General features: G+C 36.1%; 1 protein-coding gene and 1 pseudogene across 8 annotated transcripts in view; one reads left to right on the top strand and one right to left on the bottom strand.

The window, feature by feature from the left end:
* KCNH7 (potassium voltage-gated channel subfamily H member 7) overlaps positions 1–15,784 on the bottom strand; it is a 438,042-nt gene that overhangs the window by 241,597 nt on the left and 180,661 nt on the right. The window lies entirely within an intron of this gene.
* On the top strand, positions 1,657–3,896 carry LOC308249525 (targeting protein for Xklp2-like; annotated as a pseudogene). Its single transcript has 2 exons — positions 1,657–2,455; positions 2,535–3,896. The product of its transcript is annotated as a targeting protein for Xklp2-like (transcript).

Genomic DNA, 15,784 nt, shown 5'->3' with positions numbered 1-15,784 from the left:
GTAGAAACTATAGCCTTTTTCCTTTGCAGTCTCAAAGTGTAGTCGTGACTTGTACATACTGGATATTCAGAAATTGTTAATTAAAAGAAGGACTGATTTATTGACCATGCAATTTAAGGAAGTCTCATATGTATATTGTCACAGTTTTTAATGAAAGCATCAAATTGCATAAAAATAAAGAATGATGAATTAGTGATATATAAAATCAAGATACATGCGTGTGTACACATATATTCCTCCAGCCTTCCAAATTTTAGAGGACTCGCCTGTCTCACCAATGGGCTGCTGCATAAGAAAAATACCCTCATTGCAAGAGCTCTGGTGAGTGTTCCACATGATTACATTTTCACTACTTCATTGATACAATGGGAATATGTGTTAAGTAAATACCATTAAAATCAATTTGGAAATAAGACATTTTGTGTACAGATTATAAAATACCAGAAATCAAAGTAGGAACAAAAAGGAAGCTCTTAAAATGGACATGGCTCTTCCAGCAAAAGTGAAGTCAGTTTCTGTTGTATTTTTTAAAGTGAAAAATAAAATTACTCTTACTAATGGTGGGTAAAGAGAGAGCTCACATGGGGGAAATCTTTTATAGCTTTTAGGGCAGCAAGCTATTTCCAGAAGCCCCTCTGACTTGTAGTTGATAAGATGATCTAAGAGAAAAATTCATGTAAATGAAATGAAAATTAATGGAAGTAATAAAATTATTCAGCGAGATAGTAAGTTCCCCAAGCTCAATGGATTTTTTATAAAGCAGAAACACCAATTAGAAAATATAATGGCAAAAATAACATAATTTATAATACCAACAATAACAAAAACAAATTCTTGAGAATAAATTGAAAAGGAATGCATGATGACTATCTAAAGAAAATTCCAAGCTTATTGAATGTGCAATGCTAAAAATAACTCAATAATTAGAGAAATATATCATCTTCAGATTTAAATACTTAGTTTACTTAGAAAGTCATTTTCTTCTCAAATTAATCTATAAATTTAAAGCAATTCCAATCAAAATCTCAATATTATAGGCTCCAGAAAAATGCATAGGAATAAATAATAATTAGCTTGAATAAATGGCATTGAAATATTTTTGGAAAAAATAGACTATTCAAAAAATAGTGTTGTGACAATAATTTAATCATTTAAAATTAAATAAAATTAGATCATCTATAGTGCTCTATGCTAACAGATTTTATATGGATTAAAAATCAAAATATTAGGACTGGAGAGCCTGGGTTCAAATTTTCAACAGCACTGAATGAATCCCATCGCAGTTCTGTGGGCTCTCCACTGTTGCAGCTGAGAAGTTCTTGTTAAGAAGTACCTGCTAGCCCTAACCGGTTTGGCTCAGTGGATAGAGCGTCGGCCTGCGGACTGAAGGGTCCCAGGTTCGATTCCAGTCAAGGGCATGTACCTTGGTTGCGGGCACATCCCCAGTAGGGGGTGTGCAGGAGGCAGCTGATCGATGTTTCTCTCTCATCGATGTTTCTAACTCTCTATCCCTCTCCCTTCCTCTCTGTAAAAAATCAATAAAATATATTAAAAAAAAAAAAAAGAAGTACCTGCTAGACTTCAAGATTTCAGAAGAGAGGTGAAAGTATATTGAAACTTTCATTGGTCTAACAGATTAAACCACAGGTAGGGACAATGTCACAGGTTAGAGCTTCTTATTCCTATGATGTTCCCATGGACGTCATCAGTTTTAGCTCTTTGAATGATGAAGAAGATCCCCCCAAGATAGATTCTTGGTTTGAAGAGAAGGCCTAGATGGAGAGTAAGTTTCCCAGGGAAAATGTGACAGGGTTTTTTCAGGACAAAACTCCTTTGAGAAAGGCAATCTTCAGAAAGCTATTGTCACAAAGAGTCAGAAAAAGGAAATCTGTACAACAGTCAATTCCTCCAAATGCTTGTCCTTCCCTGGAGGCCAAGGGAACCATCTCAAGAAATACTCCAACCCACCCTCAGAGATAATCTGTTAGACTATCTGCTGGGAAGGATTTGGCACACAAAGAAAAATACCATGTAAAAATGAAAGCTACACCTATGCCATGTAAAAATGTGTTATTCCTATAATCATCAGTGAAATTCCACCTCCAGAAGAATGAAAGTCTCTAAATATAAAAAGAAGCCAGAAGAGGAAGATAGTAGTGCTTATCAAAATACCTTTGGAAAGAATGAGTCTTCCCCCAGTGAGATCCAAGGACAGACATACTGTGCCTTATATATATCACCTGTAAGGCAAAGATTTCTAAAAAGTACTGAGGAGCCAGAGCATGAAAATGTAGCAGAAGATTATGGAGATGCAGAAAAAATAATGAAGCATTCAAGAAACTTGCTCTTGCAGAAGCAGGGCAACCTGTGAAGAAATCAGTGAGCCAGGTAACCAATCAGCTGACTTCCACTTATGCAGAGAGAGTGAATCAAAGAACATCCTATGAACAAGGAGGTGTATTAGGAAGTGAACTTTTCTTTTTTATCTCTCTCTCCCTCTTCCTTCCTCTCTGATATAATATATATAATTTCAGAAAGTGAACTTTACATTGGAATTGTAAAAGCACTCTCTATTTCCTGCCCAAGTGACCAAAAGATGGACCATTATAGCCTTTCAACCTGTCCCAAGGAAGGAAAAGAACTCTTGATGAAACAGTTTGTTCCTATGTGCCTTTTACACAGCAGGTCAAAACCTTCTATAAATGAACCTCTAATATAGATCATTTGAGGAGCAAGAAGGAGGATCTTACTTTGCTATCCCCCAAATCTGCTGTGGCCAAGATTTCCAGAGACCCACAGACTCCTGTGTTGCAAACCAAACAGCTTGCAAGGAGACCACAGACTCCTGTGACCTGCAAAAGTGCAGCAGACCAGGAGGCCAAGGAGCTTGAGAAACTGCAACAATATAAATTCAAAACATGGGAACTTGATCTCGGAATTCTTAAAAGTGGGCCTATCTTGTCCAAGAAACCACCTGTGAAGCCACACCCTCAGCCTATTGACTTTGATTTGGAAATTGAGAAAAGAGTCCAGGATTTCAAGTCAAAGAAGAAATCAGAAGAACACTTTGAGTTTCATTCCAAACCTTGCCTGACTAAGATCTTGGAAGATGCTGTGGGTGTTCCTGAAAATAAAGTACTTCCAATCACTGCCCCCAAGTCACTGGCCTTTCCATTAAAAAACAGAATCTGAAAGCTCAACCTGTATCACATTTTGGGGAGCCTTTTAAGCCCCATATCCCAGAGGCAAAAACTGTGGAAATATGCCCTTTCTCTTTTGAGTACCCAGACAAAGAACGTCAGTTATAGAAAGAGAAGAAAATAAAAGAACTTTAGAAAAAGGAGGTGCCTGAGTTCAAGGCACTTCCTTAGCCTCATTTTAATACCTGCCAGAGAGGAACGTGAGAAGTGAACCCAGATTGAGCCTTTCTGCTAGGAGAAAGTCAAAAGAGGTGCTGTGAAGGCACAGACTTGGAAGCACCAGCTGGAGGAAGAACTGAAACAGCAGGAAGAAGCAACTTGCTTCAAGACTTGTTCAAGCACCATCATATTCCAGGAGCCCTTGTTCCCAAGAAAGAGAAAAAGTCCGTAGCTCAGGGCCTTTTTGATTCTCTAGTTCAGGAACCTTTTCAACTGGTCACTGAGCAGAGAGCCAAGGAGCTGCAAGAGCAGGTGGAGAAAATGTCTGCGGGAGGTAGAAGCCCAGAGAGACCAGCAGTTGGAGGAGGCCAGGCAGCAGGAGGAAGAGCAGCAGAAGAAGGAGCTGGACAGGCTACAGAAAGAACTGAAGCACAAGGCAAACCCAATATGGAATACCAGGGTGTGGAGATAAAGTCACATGACATGCCTCTGACTGTGCCTGTATCTCCCAAGTTCTCCCCTCCATTCCACTGCTAAACTTAGCTGTGAGCTGTAGGCACCACCTGGGAACAGAGCTGCTTTTTCCATCACACCAGAAGCCTTCTTTCTTTATCAGGGGGGCATGGAGAGAGCCCATTTGGTTGGACTTTTACCTACCCATGTCCAACACAGCATACCTAACAAGTGTGGACTCCAATGTTATTGAGAATGGTTATCCTGCATTATTCAAACCAATAATGAGACAACTCGCATATGTCTCCATCGGACTCCATGTCTTTATTTCCTTTGAACCATCATCAGTTAACCTTTAAAATAGATTTTAACTCTGACTAAAATTTAAAGTCTTTATATCCTACAGTGTAATTTCTATTGCCTCTCCCCTTATACCCCCCTTTTTTCTATTTTTTTTTTAAATCAGACAATAAGGATAAATACTGAGATAGGATTTAAGTCATGGCTTCAATGAGGAATAATCAGTATATCAGATTCTTTCCTCTTTGCACAAAATGAATTTAGAGTTAGGGAGCCCTTTGCTACAAGGGGGAACGCCTCATTAACTACACAATGAGGAAGTTGAATGTGTGGACTGCTGGGGAGCCTTACAGTAGCCATGGGCAAGCTTTTGGCAGAGCTGCTGTTGTTAAGACACATTCTTCCCTTATTGGTACTGATAATAACAGGGAATGCAGTGTAGCACACAATTTAAGTCCTCCAGTAACCTGGACTGGAATAAATAAATTTGTCTTTTCTTCCCTGTTTCTGCTATTTGATGTTTTAAAATTTGTCAAGAACTGCTCACCCTCCCCTGCAAATATCAAAATATTAGATAATAATAGAGAAGAGTATTTTATAATTATGTAAATGAAGTTGAAAAGTAGGGGAAGACTTCCTAAATAAAATGGAAACCAACAATAATAAAGCCAAAAAAATCTGATAGATTTAACTAAATAAAAATGAATTATTTTCTTTTACAAAAGATATGAAAAATAAAGCAAATAATGGTCTTGGAAAATTATTTGAAACATTCATATGAGAAAAAAATACTAATATTCATAATCTATAAAACTATAGCAAGAATATTGACCCCTTATTTTTAAGTTACCATTTATTGAGCATTTTGCTATGTTTTAGGTCCTTCACTGAGTTTTACACATTTACAATTTGTCATGTTATCCCTAGGAGGCTTATTATTTCAAATTTTTATTTAAAAAACAAAAACAAATTTGAGTGATATAATTACCCTATGGTTGCACAGTTATATGTGATCCTGCCAGCATTTAAACCAAGAGCTTTAACTGCAGCATTCTATGAACTTCGTTTTGACTGTGTTTAGAAAACTTTTTTTTTAGGTTTTGGTTTATAATTTATTTTGTTTTACATGTTTATGATGGCTAAAAGTTGAGTCTATAGACAAATATTGTTATATTTGAAATTTACTTTCTCTGTTCAGTACCTTTCTCAAACAGATAAACAAGATTTTCTTCTTGTTTCTTGGTGTCATTTCATATAATTCCTTAATCTACCTATAAATATTATAATAAATACTTTTTAGTATATTGGTATATAGTATTGAGATGCTAAAATGATTTTTTTTTCACACAGGTGACCAATTTTCTATATTAAACTCTCATTTTTACTAGAGGGCATCTTGAATTCATCTTTTTTATTCTACTTATTGTGTGTCTATTCTTCTACCTATATTATATTGGTTTAATTATCACACAGCTTTATAATTTGTGTTAGTACTTGATTGGGCAAGCTCATAAATCTTATTTTTCAAAAATTACCTGAAAATTCTCCAAAAAAACCATTGGTTTTGAAAGGTAGGGGAGGGTGGGAATAAGGGGGAGTGATCAACCAAAGAAATTGTATGCATACATATAAGCATAACAAATGGACACAGACACCAGAGGGGTGAGGGCATGAGTGGGGTGGGGGGGAGGGCAAAGGGAAATAAGGACACATATGTAATACCTTAATCAATAAAAAAATAAATTTTTTAAAAGTTAAAAATAAAAAATAAATCAAGAAAGAAGACCCTTGTAAGAGAATAGAGTTCAGAATTATTCTCAGTCAAAATAAAATAAAATAAAATATTTTTTTAAAGTACTGCGCTTCTCTACAACCCTTAGTCTGCCCATCCAGAAACAAAGTACGCCTTTACATTAGTTTATTTTCTCTATATATATTTGATGTTTTTTATAAATTTGATAATTTTTCTCATAGATCCTTTACATTTCTTCTAGATTATTTATATATTTTGTGTGTGTGTGTGTGTGTGTGTGACAAAGGAGTTGTGTGTGAAGTAAATATTACTGTAGTTAATGCCATGTTTTTCTGTTCTATTGTATCTTCTATTTGTAGTGATTGCTGGTTGCTGCTCTTTATACAGATATTATTTGTTTTCCTTTTAGTGAAGACTATATTTTTATATCATTCAAATTCAATAGTAATTTTTAAGCACTAAGGGTCCAGGGTCTATTCTATGAGTGTGAAGATATAGGTAAGACAAGAAAGCATACAAAGTCTTTTAGAATTGCCTGTAATCTTTATATCAGGGGCTAGGATTAATTAAATATTGAGAAGGTACCAAAAATGATTGGTATCTATGAAGAATAAATGAAAGATTTTAGAAATCTCTCTAAAATGTCAGGGACTATACTATATCCTTCAGTATCCTCACAGCATTTACCACAATCTTATCCTTAACAACAACCATAGTAGTAACAGCAACCTTAGGCATTGCAATAAGGACTTAATCCTCCCAACAACCCATCAATGGTTACACTTCTCATTTCACTGATGAGGGGTCTTGACTCAGGGGGTTTAAGGAACATACCTAGATACTCTACAAATAGTTAACTGACCCAGGGTACCAACAGGTCTGTGTGCTTAATGTCTTCCATCGTGCTCTGCCATAGACACATTGTCAATGGTGATGAGATGGATAAGTCAACAAGGAAAAGACTGGTCAAATTTATCTAACTCAGTGGTCGGCAAACTCATTAGTCAACAGAGCCAAATATCAACAGTACAATGATTGAAATTTCTTTTGAGAGCCAATTTTTTTAAACTTAAACTTCTTCTAATGCCACTTCTTCAAAATAGACTCGCCCAGGCCGTGGTATTTTGTGGAAGAGCCACACTCAAGGGGCCAAAGAGCTGCATGTGGCTCTGGACCCACAGTTTGCTGACCACTGATCTAACCTGATATATGAGATTATTTTATTTTTCTTTTGGATTTCTTACTTGATGAAAGATAATAAATTGAGATGGGGAACAGATAATAGACAAGTAGTATTAAAAAAAGCAGGTTATATATCCAACAACTTCTGTTTCTTCTATTCTTTTGCAAAATGTAGCACCACACTGTCCAACATGTGACCACTTAATTTTACATTTAAATTATTTAAAATAAAATAAAGTTAATAATTCAGTTCCTTAGTTGCACTGGCCATATTTCAAGTGCTTAATAGCTATATGTGGCTAGCAGCTATCAAATTGGGCAGTGCCAAGAATTTCCATCATAGAAATCCCTATTGAACAATGTTGATTCAATACATCTGACACTGAAGTCATATTCTGGAGTTATTCTATAATTTCATTTTCTCAGTGAATGTTTAAATGCACTAAATGCTAAGAAATCAGCTAGGGAAGGCTTTAATTTAAAAAAATAGGTAAAACATAATCTCTTTCCTTAAATTTCTTAAAATATAGTGGGAGACAAATGCAATGGAATCACCATTCTTGGGGATAATAATAATAGGTCCACAAGGAAATACTATACATTTTATGGTCTCATTCCCTGTACAGATGTATAATTGTTGCCTATTCCAACTTGATCTGGGGTGCTCTGAATTATCTATTGCCCTAACATTCAATGAGTTTAGTCCTTATTATGACCTTAAAGTTTTGCAAATCCTAGTGTGGATTTCACAGTCACCTACACAGGCTCAGATATGCGGCCTTGCCATTTGAGTCACAATTTCTATTAATTCTTTTTAGATAATAACATTGTCAAGAGTGATCTATTTACATCTTTGTCTTTGTTACCTAATGAAAAATAAAAATCTTGACCGAGAATTCTCCTCATTTCATTTTGTACAAAATAACCATAGAAAAAACTATCTGCAAAACTGTCTGATTCTTTATTGTTTTATGCATTTGAAGTTTCTCACCTTTGAGCAGCTGCTGGAAAACTCTGTTCTTCTCTTGCTATGTGAGAGAAAGCTTGCCTTCACCATTAGTTTTTATAAACAAGCTAGAACTGCTTTTGAAAACATCTTGCTGCCATAAAAAGCTATCAAATATGCCTCTTATGTGGGCTCTCTTTTCCCACAATTAATGAGAATAATTTTGTTTTTCATTTAAAAAAATACAACAAAAAGTCACTTCACCTTTGCTGGAAGAGCCATGTCCATTTAATTGGAGCTTCCTTTTTGCACCTACTTTGATTTTAGGTATTTTAGAATCCATGCATAAAATGTCTTCTTTCCAAATTTATGTTTCCTAGTGTTTATCTAGTACATTTTCCTAATTGACAACGAGAGCATTTTATGAAGCAACATTATTTCCTGAAGATAGCCTAAAATCAGCGTTATCAACTAAGGGTTAAGTCAGAATCTTAGCCAAGGACAGAAACGAAGAACTGATTAAATGTATATAAAGCATTCATCTTCTTCTGATGAAAGGTTTTCACTGAATGTTTTCCACTTTTTACCTGAATCATTCTGTTTGCAGGACATTCATTACAGCTGTTGCCAAGTGCTATCAACCAAAGAGCCAATATCGTGTTGATTGCTGCTTCCTGCTGGTTGTTGGACCCTCCTCATGCTTTTTAATCCATGCAAAATCAGCCTTGGCTGGTTTCTCACATTCTCTTTTTCTTACTGTCTAGATAAACATTTCTCTCTTGTTTCCAGGCCTGGATGATTTATTTTAATGCCAAGCGAACGACTGAACATTAAAATTCAGTATGCCACATCGCCCAGTACAATTTTTAATAAACTGACCATGGTCAGTTGTTTTTTAGGTAGTTTTTCTTCATATAAATAGAAGCAATACATCAATTGAAATGAATGGAACCAAACAATCCCACTGGATTAGTTTACAAATTATTTGAGATACTCATTCTCTTTTCCTCCAGTGTCCCAAGCCTGCACTGTGCTTTGCGAGGCCAGCCTGACACATACTACTGAGTAACAGCTTGTCATTGTCACTTGCAATTTAACTCTCAACCCTCCACCTCTCCACAAAGGATTCCTACACCTAATCTAGGACCACCTGGCTGCCTTTCCCCCCTCTCTCCTTCATTCTTCTTACTTCAAGAATCTTACAGGAAGGGTCCGTTTTAGGTAATTAATTAGGGCCTCAATCAAAAGGACTCAATACTGCAACATTCTTCTTTATTCCTCACAATCCCTATCACTTTGCCTACATTAAAATGTACTTCCTCTGTGCCTTCTGTTCTGGTCCCTGACAGTCAATAGTATCATTTTTCACATATATGGTTAGGAAGAACCCCATCTTTATGTTTTTGTTTGGAGACTTCTCACATTTACAGCTTCTCTCTTCACCAATTAATTCTTCCTTTATGTAAGGTGGTCCTCTTGTCTCCTTGAGCAGAGTTTGTGGGTTGAGGGCTTAAGTCCTCTGTAGCTTGCCAGGTAAGTATCTGCTTTGTAGACTATTCCTTTTATTATCTTACATTAGTGAAAGAGACATTACATGTCACCAAACATCTAAATCTGGGTATGTGCCCTAGGAATCAAACCAGTAACCTCTTGGTTCATAGGTCTATGCTCAACCACTGAGCAACATCAGCCAAGAAACCCCCTATTTATTTTTTACACAGATGCAGAAGAAATTCAGTGAAGGAAAGGTAACATTTTCAACAAATGGAGCTGGAGTAATTGGGCATCCCATCCATAGGCAGAAAACCAACCAACCAAACAAACAAAAACACTTGACCTGAACCTTGCGCCTTGAATAAAAATTAATTTGAAATGTATTACAAGTTTAAATGTAAAATATAAGGCTATATTTTTAAAAATAGGATAATATCTTTAAGATCTAGACTTAACACCACAATCATCAAAGGAAAAATTGATAATTTAGACTTCATTAAAACTAAAAAAATTCTTTGATAAAAAGACAAGCTACAGAGTGGGAGAAAACATTCACACATAACCAACAAAGGATTAGTCTATACATACTATATAACTTAAGAAGATCAGCAGTAAGAGAAATAAATAACTCAATTAGAAAATAGACAAGAACATGTATAGGCACTCCACTTGAGAGGATATACTTATGGCAAATAATCATATGAAAACATGTTCAATATTATTGACAATTAGGGAAAGGAAAGTTAAAACCATAATAAAATATCACTATACAGCTATCAAAATACTGAAATAAGCAATACTGACAAAATCAAATGCTCATGAGGGTTTAGAGGAACTGGATCACTCATTCATTGCCCATGGGAATGTACAATGGTAAAGCCACTCTGTAAAACAGTTTGGCACTTTCTTAAAACATAAACATGTTCCTGCCATCTAATAAAACAATTGTATTCCTGGGAATTTATCACAGAGAAATGAAAACTTATGTTCACACAAAACCTGTACATGAATTTTTATAGTAGCTTTATTTATAACAGCCAAATCCTAGAAATAACACAGATGTCCTTCAGTTGATGAATGATTGAACAAACTCTGATACATCCGTGCCATGGAATACTAGCCAGCAATAAAAGCAACTACCCATGCATGCAAAAACCTGAATAAATGTCCACGGAATTATGCTGAGTGAGAAAAAAACAAACCATTACCTAAAGGATAAATACTGTATTACTTTGCTCTATTTATATAACATTTTTGAGATGACAAAATTACAGAACTAGAGAACAGATTAGAGGTTGCCAGAGATTAAGGAAGACATTGGGACAGGAGGGAAGTAGCAGTGATCACAAGGGCAACCTAAGAGATCCTAACTGTGATAGAAATGTTTTCTATCGTAATTCTATCAGTGATAACATTCTAGTTGCTTTATTGCATTTTTGCAAGATGTTACCACTGGGGGAAATTAGATAAAGGGTACATGGAATCTCTTTGTATTATTTCTTATAACTTAATTTCTTATAATTATTTCAGAATAATAAAGCATAATTTTAAAATACAACAGAGAAAAATATCAGAGTCTGGAACATCTAAATCAGTTTAATAATTGGAACACCTTATACATATTTTTAAACCATTTCCGTTTCAGTGAAGCCCAAGCAGTTATTTTCTTTTATTTGCTCATAAGAAGGACAATGATGTAGCCACTCAGAGTACATCTTTCAAATGAAACTAAAGACTCCTCAACCTAATCAGTTTCAATATTTAGGTATTAAGTAGAGGGGGTGCCTTGGTTACATTCACTATCTCAAGCCCTACTGATCCTTACCTCCACACCTGTTCAAGTTTCCTGAATACTCCCCAGTGATGATCTCTGGCTAGACTGAAAACACTAATTGGTATGCACAGCTCAACTAGTATATTAATCATAACAACCAATTTGTATTGACTATCCCCTATATGTAAGGCACTGAGCTAGAACACAGTACCTTTTGCATTATTATCTTGTCACTTGATGTTTATGCTATTTAATTTTAATTTTCATTTACACGTGCAGTTTTGTAAACAAATTAATTGTAAGGCCCATATGTGAAGTTTGTCTTGCAATCTTGTCTCTGTATCCATCACGACCCTTGCAATGTCTCATGTGCAGTAGACATACAACATACATTTTTTAATTATGAGATTAATTCAAAGATTTCCAACTTAGCTATCTACAGTGCTTTCTCAAGAAAAGGCATACATTCTTGTGGGCTCTCAAAGGGGTGTATTGTTGTCAATATTTTAATTATATGGGCAGGATAATTTCTACCGCCAGGATGCTTCTTTCATTTGTGTCACGCTTTGGTAACTCCCAAGGACATGGCAGCAGAAACACCCACACCAGCTACATGTGTTTGTTGGAAGCCACAGATGTGCTTTAGGGCTCAGTGACACTGGCTTCACTTAAAATCCACAACAGCATGCAAGTGTTTTCTTGCTAGTCTTGTAAAATGGAGAGTAACCAGGAGGCTGCAGTTTCAATATGTGTTTACTGTTTTTGCTGAAACAATTTAACAAGGCAAAATATAGTGGTCAAATTCTGGGCATTTGGGGAAATTTCAAATGAAAGAATGGTTATAGTTCGAGAATTAAAAAATACTTTATGGAGTACAATGAGAGAAAAAAAAATATTTATGCAATTAAAACTTGGAAACTAGTAATAGCCCTAGCTATTACTAAGAGAAGCCTCTAAGTTAATGGAATTTGTTCCTTTGAAATATTTTAATAACTCTAAGAACTGCCATTCTAGTGTTTTCATGCAAAGCAGTTGTGTTTTGGTGTCAGACATATCTAGTTCAAGTCATAGGACTTGGCTGCCAACTAGAATTATGATCATTAGCAAATTATTTTCTATAAACTTTATTTTTCCTCATCTGTAAAATGGGTTTAATAGTATTGTAGAATTCAAAACATTTTAAGAAATAGAAGAGATAATACATGAAGAGGATTTAGCATGGTGACTACCATAAATTAAGCACTCGGTTAATTTTATTTATTTGCATTAACAACTTATTGACGAGGAAACAGTACTCATTTGTAAATAACATGTTCAGAAACATTGGCATCTTCTTTAGAAATGTATTGCTCCCTTACAATAGCAGTGTTTTCACATAATGTTAATGAATGTTTCACATGCTTCAAGATGCCTCCAGCTAAAGACTGACCTACATATTAGGAAGGCAGCTTCAACAATCTGGGCCTTACAAAGGCTCTGTTTTTCTGGGCTGAGGAAATTGCATAATTGCTTCTTTATCCATTGCTATAGAATGATTTTAATTATATTAAAGTACTACAACCCTTAATGTCCTTAATTGGCTACTGTTCCTAAATTAATTCTTTCTAGCTCATTGCAAATACCCCAAGTCCCCACAAAAATATAATAAAAGAATTTCATAAAATGTGCTTATAATGGGGACACTATCATTAATAATCACACTTTAGAGTATCTAAGGTCAACTTTAAAGAAATGCTACAAATAAGATAATGCTAAAATAAGATAATATATAATTTTTAAAAATTGTAATTTGGTATATTATACAATTCATACACAACAATTATATGAATTGTATAATGAACTCTACTGTGTCCAATAAGATAAAAATCAAACTATTATAGTCTTTATTCTTGATATCATATTTTTGAAGGGAAATCGATAGAATAAAATCCTCAGAGAAAGAGTCAATGGAAGATTTAAAGTTGGAAAGAAAGTTCCTATGAGGACTGGGGGAAGTGTTAAGAATGGGCAGGAGAGATTTCCAAAGGGTTGTGAGTGCTGCAGTCAGAAGTGAAAGACAGTGTGGAAGAGAGAAAAGAATGTGTGAGACAAGGAGGGCAGAATAGGAACCAATATATAAAAGTTACAAGTAGCATTGTTCAAAAATGGAATGTACAGTTTGGGAGCAGTTTGTAGTTCCCTGTTCTTGGAAGAATGCCAGCAGATACCAGATGCTTACTTGTCTCTCATGTTAGGTTGTTACTTCATCGAGATGATGGGCTTCTAAGGATACTGCTCATTTTTATTATCTCTGATTCTAGAACATTAGGCAATTGAAGTTCATTTCTTCCTGGGCTTGAGTATCATCAGATTTGTAGATAAAAAATGTTGGAATGGGCTCTAGCCCGTTTGGCTCAGCGGATAGCATGTCGCCCTGTGGACAGAATGGTCCCGGTTTGATTCTGGTTATGGGCTCAATCCCTGGCTCTGGTCAGGGCATGGGCAGGAGGCAACCAATTGATGTGGCTCTCTTACACTGATGTTTCTCTTTCTTTGTCTCTCTGCCTCTCTTCCACTCTCTTTAAAAATCAATGGAAAAATATCCTCAGGTGAGGATTAACAACAAAAACAAAATTGGGAATGGCCCTAATATTTGAGGATTCTTTCCAAATATTACAATTCTGCAAATGATCATCTTTGAAATTTTATTTAATAAATGTGTACATCTAATCACTGTCAAAGTGATGGTTTGAAATTTAGATGACTCCACAGAACACCCCAAAAATACATAATCTGTTTCAATGAAATATTACTATTAATAGTATTGGTTTCTGAAACTACAAAACAAGTATCCATTTAAGTTATAATGTGTTGAGCAAGAACACATGTTTTTAGCATGATAGTTTTCTCTTCACCACTGCCTATGTGGTTTCATTTGAGATAAACAGAGAGAGAATATTACTAGAAAAATTTTCCAACACAGATATTTTATATTGCTAATTGAAGCTTCAGCTAGGCTATGTCAGGTAACTACACAATCAGTGTTAGGTACTAATACAAAGTACTAAACAGAGTTCATGTTTCAGGAAGATGGAAATTTCATTAAGACTCTATTTCCACTATCAATTATTAACTATCTCCACCTGAGTGTTTTTTTCTCCTTTCCCATTCAAGACAAAACCTTCTCAGAGGAGGAGCATGTTCTTTGTTATGCATGAGTGTGGGTTTTGAAATGAAAAGCACCAAAGCCCGTTTTATATATGGAAGATTTCTTAGAGATTATATCTGAATAATTATGTTGTAAGGCTTTTGGTTTCGAGAAAAGCTCAACTCTGCACTAATAGTAATTGTAGAGAACAAAAGTATGCCAGAATAACTTGAAAATAATTTTTACTTTTAGGTTTTTAATAACAACTGTCTAGTGTTATTTTGCATTCAATGGATTTTTTAATATTCACTTATTATTTGGAAGTCATTGAAATATTAATTCCCCAAGAAGTCTCATTGCCTGTACATAGTAGTATGAGTTTTCTTGTTCTTGGCACTAGCACATAAGGAGTCTCTCGTGAAAACTCAGTGAGACATCAGTAGAACCTGAGAACAAATCCTGGGTCTTAATTTCCCAGTTCTGCCTTGAAAGGCTTCTTTGATGTTGTGTTGACATTAAATATTATATCACATGAGAGAGAGAGGGAGAGAGGGAGAGAGAGAAGATAATTATTTTCAGAGGATATTTACAACTGAGAATATTTACTTCAAATTAAAAGGCAGTCTGTTCTCTCTTTGTTGTTGGGCCAGTAACAGAGCATAGTTAAACATAGCTAAATTTACATTCATCTATAGTATGGATTCTATACAATTATACAGCAATAACAATATATCCTTACTAGAGGCCCGGTGCACGAAATTCATGCACGGGGGGGTGGTGTTCCTCAGCCCAGCCTGCACCCTCTCCAATCTGGGACCCCTAGAGGGATGTCTGACTGCCCGTTTAGGATCGGGCCTAAACGGGCAGTCGGACATCTCTCTCACAATCCAGGACTGCTGGCTCCCAACTGCTCGCCTGCCTGCCTTCTTGATTGCCCCTAACTGCTTCTGTCTGCCAGACTGATCACCCCCTAACCACTCCCCTGCCAGCCTGATTGATGCCTTAACTGCTCTCCTGCCAGCCTGTTTGCCCCTAACTGCCCTCCCCTGCAGGCCTAGGTCCCCCCAACTGCCCTTCCTTACAGGCCCAGTCACCCCCAACTTCCCTCCTCTGCCGGCCTGGTCACCCCTAACTGCCCTCCCCTGCAGGCTTGATCGCCCCCAACTGCCCTCCCTTGCAGGCCTGGTCCCTCCCAACTGCCCTTCCCTGCTGGCCATCTTGTGGTGGCCATCTTGTGTCCACATGGGGACAGCCATCTTTGACCACATTGGGCAGCCATCTTGTGTGTTGGAGTGATGGTCAATTTGCATATTAGTCTTTTATTAGATAGGATGTTAATGACACAGGGTTATTTGATTGTTTACTCATATAATTTATTCCTATTTTATTGGGCCTT

The sequence above is a fragment of the Plecotus auritus genome (assembly GCF_963455305.1).
Source record: "Plecotus auritus genome assembly, chromosome: 5".
NCBI lineage: Eukaryota > Metazoa > Chordata > Mammalia > Chiroptera > Vespertilionidae > Plecotus > Plecotus auritus.
This window is presented reverse-complemented; position numbering and strand designations above follow the sequence as displayed.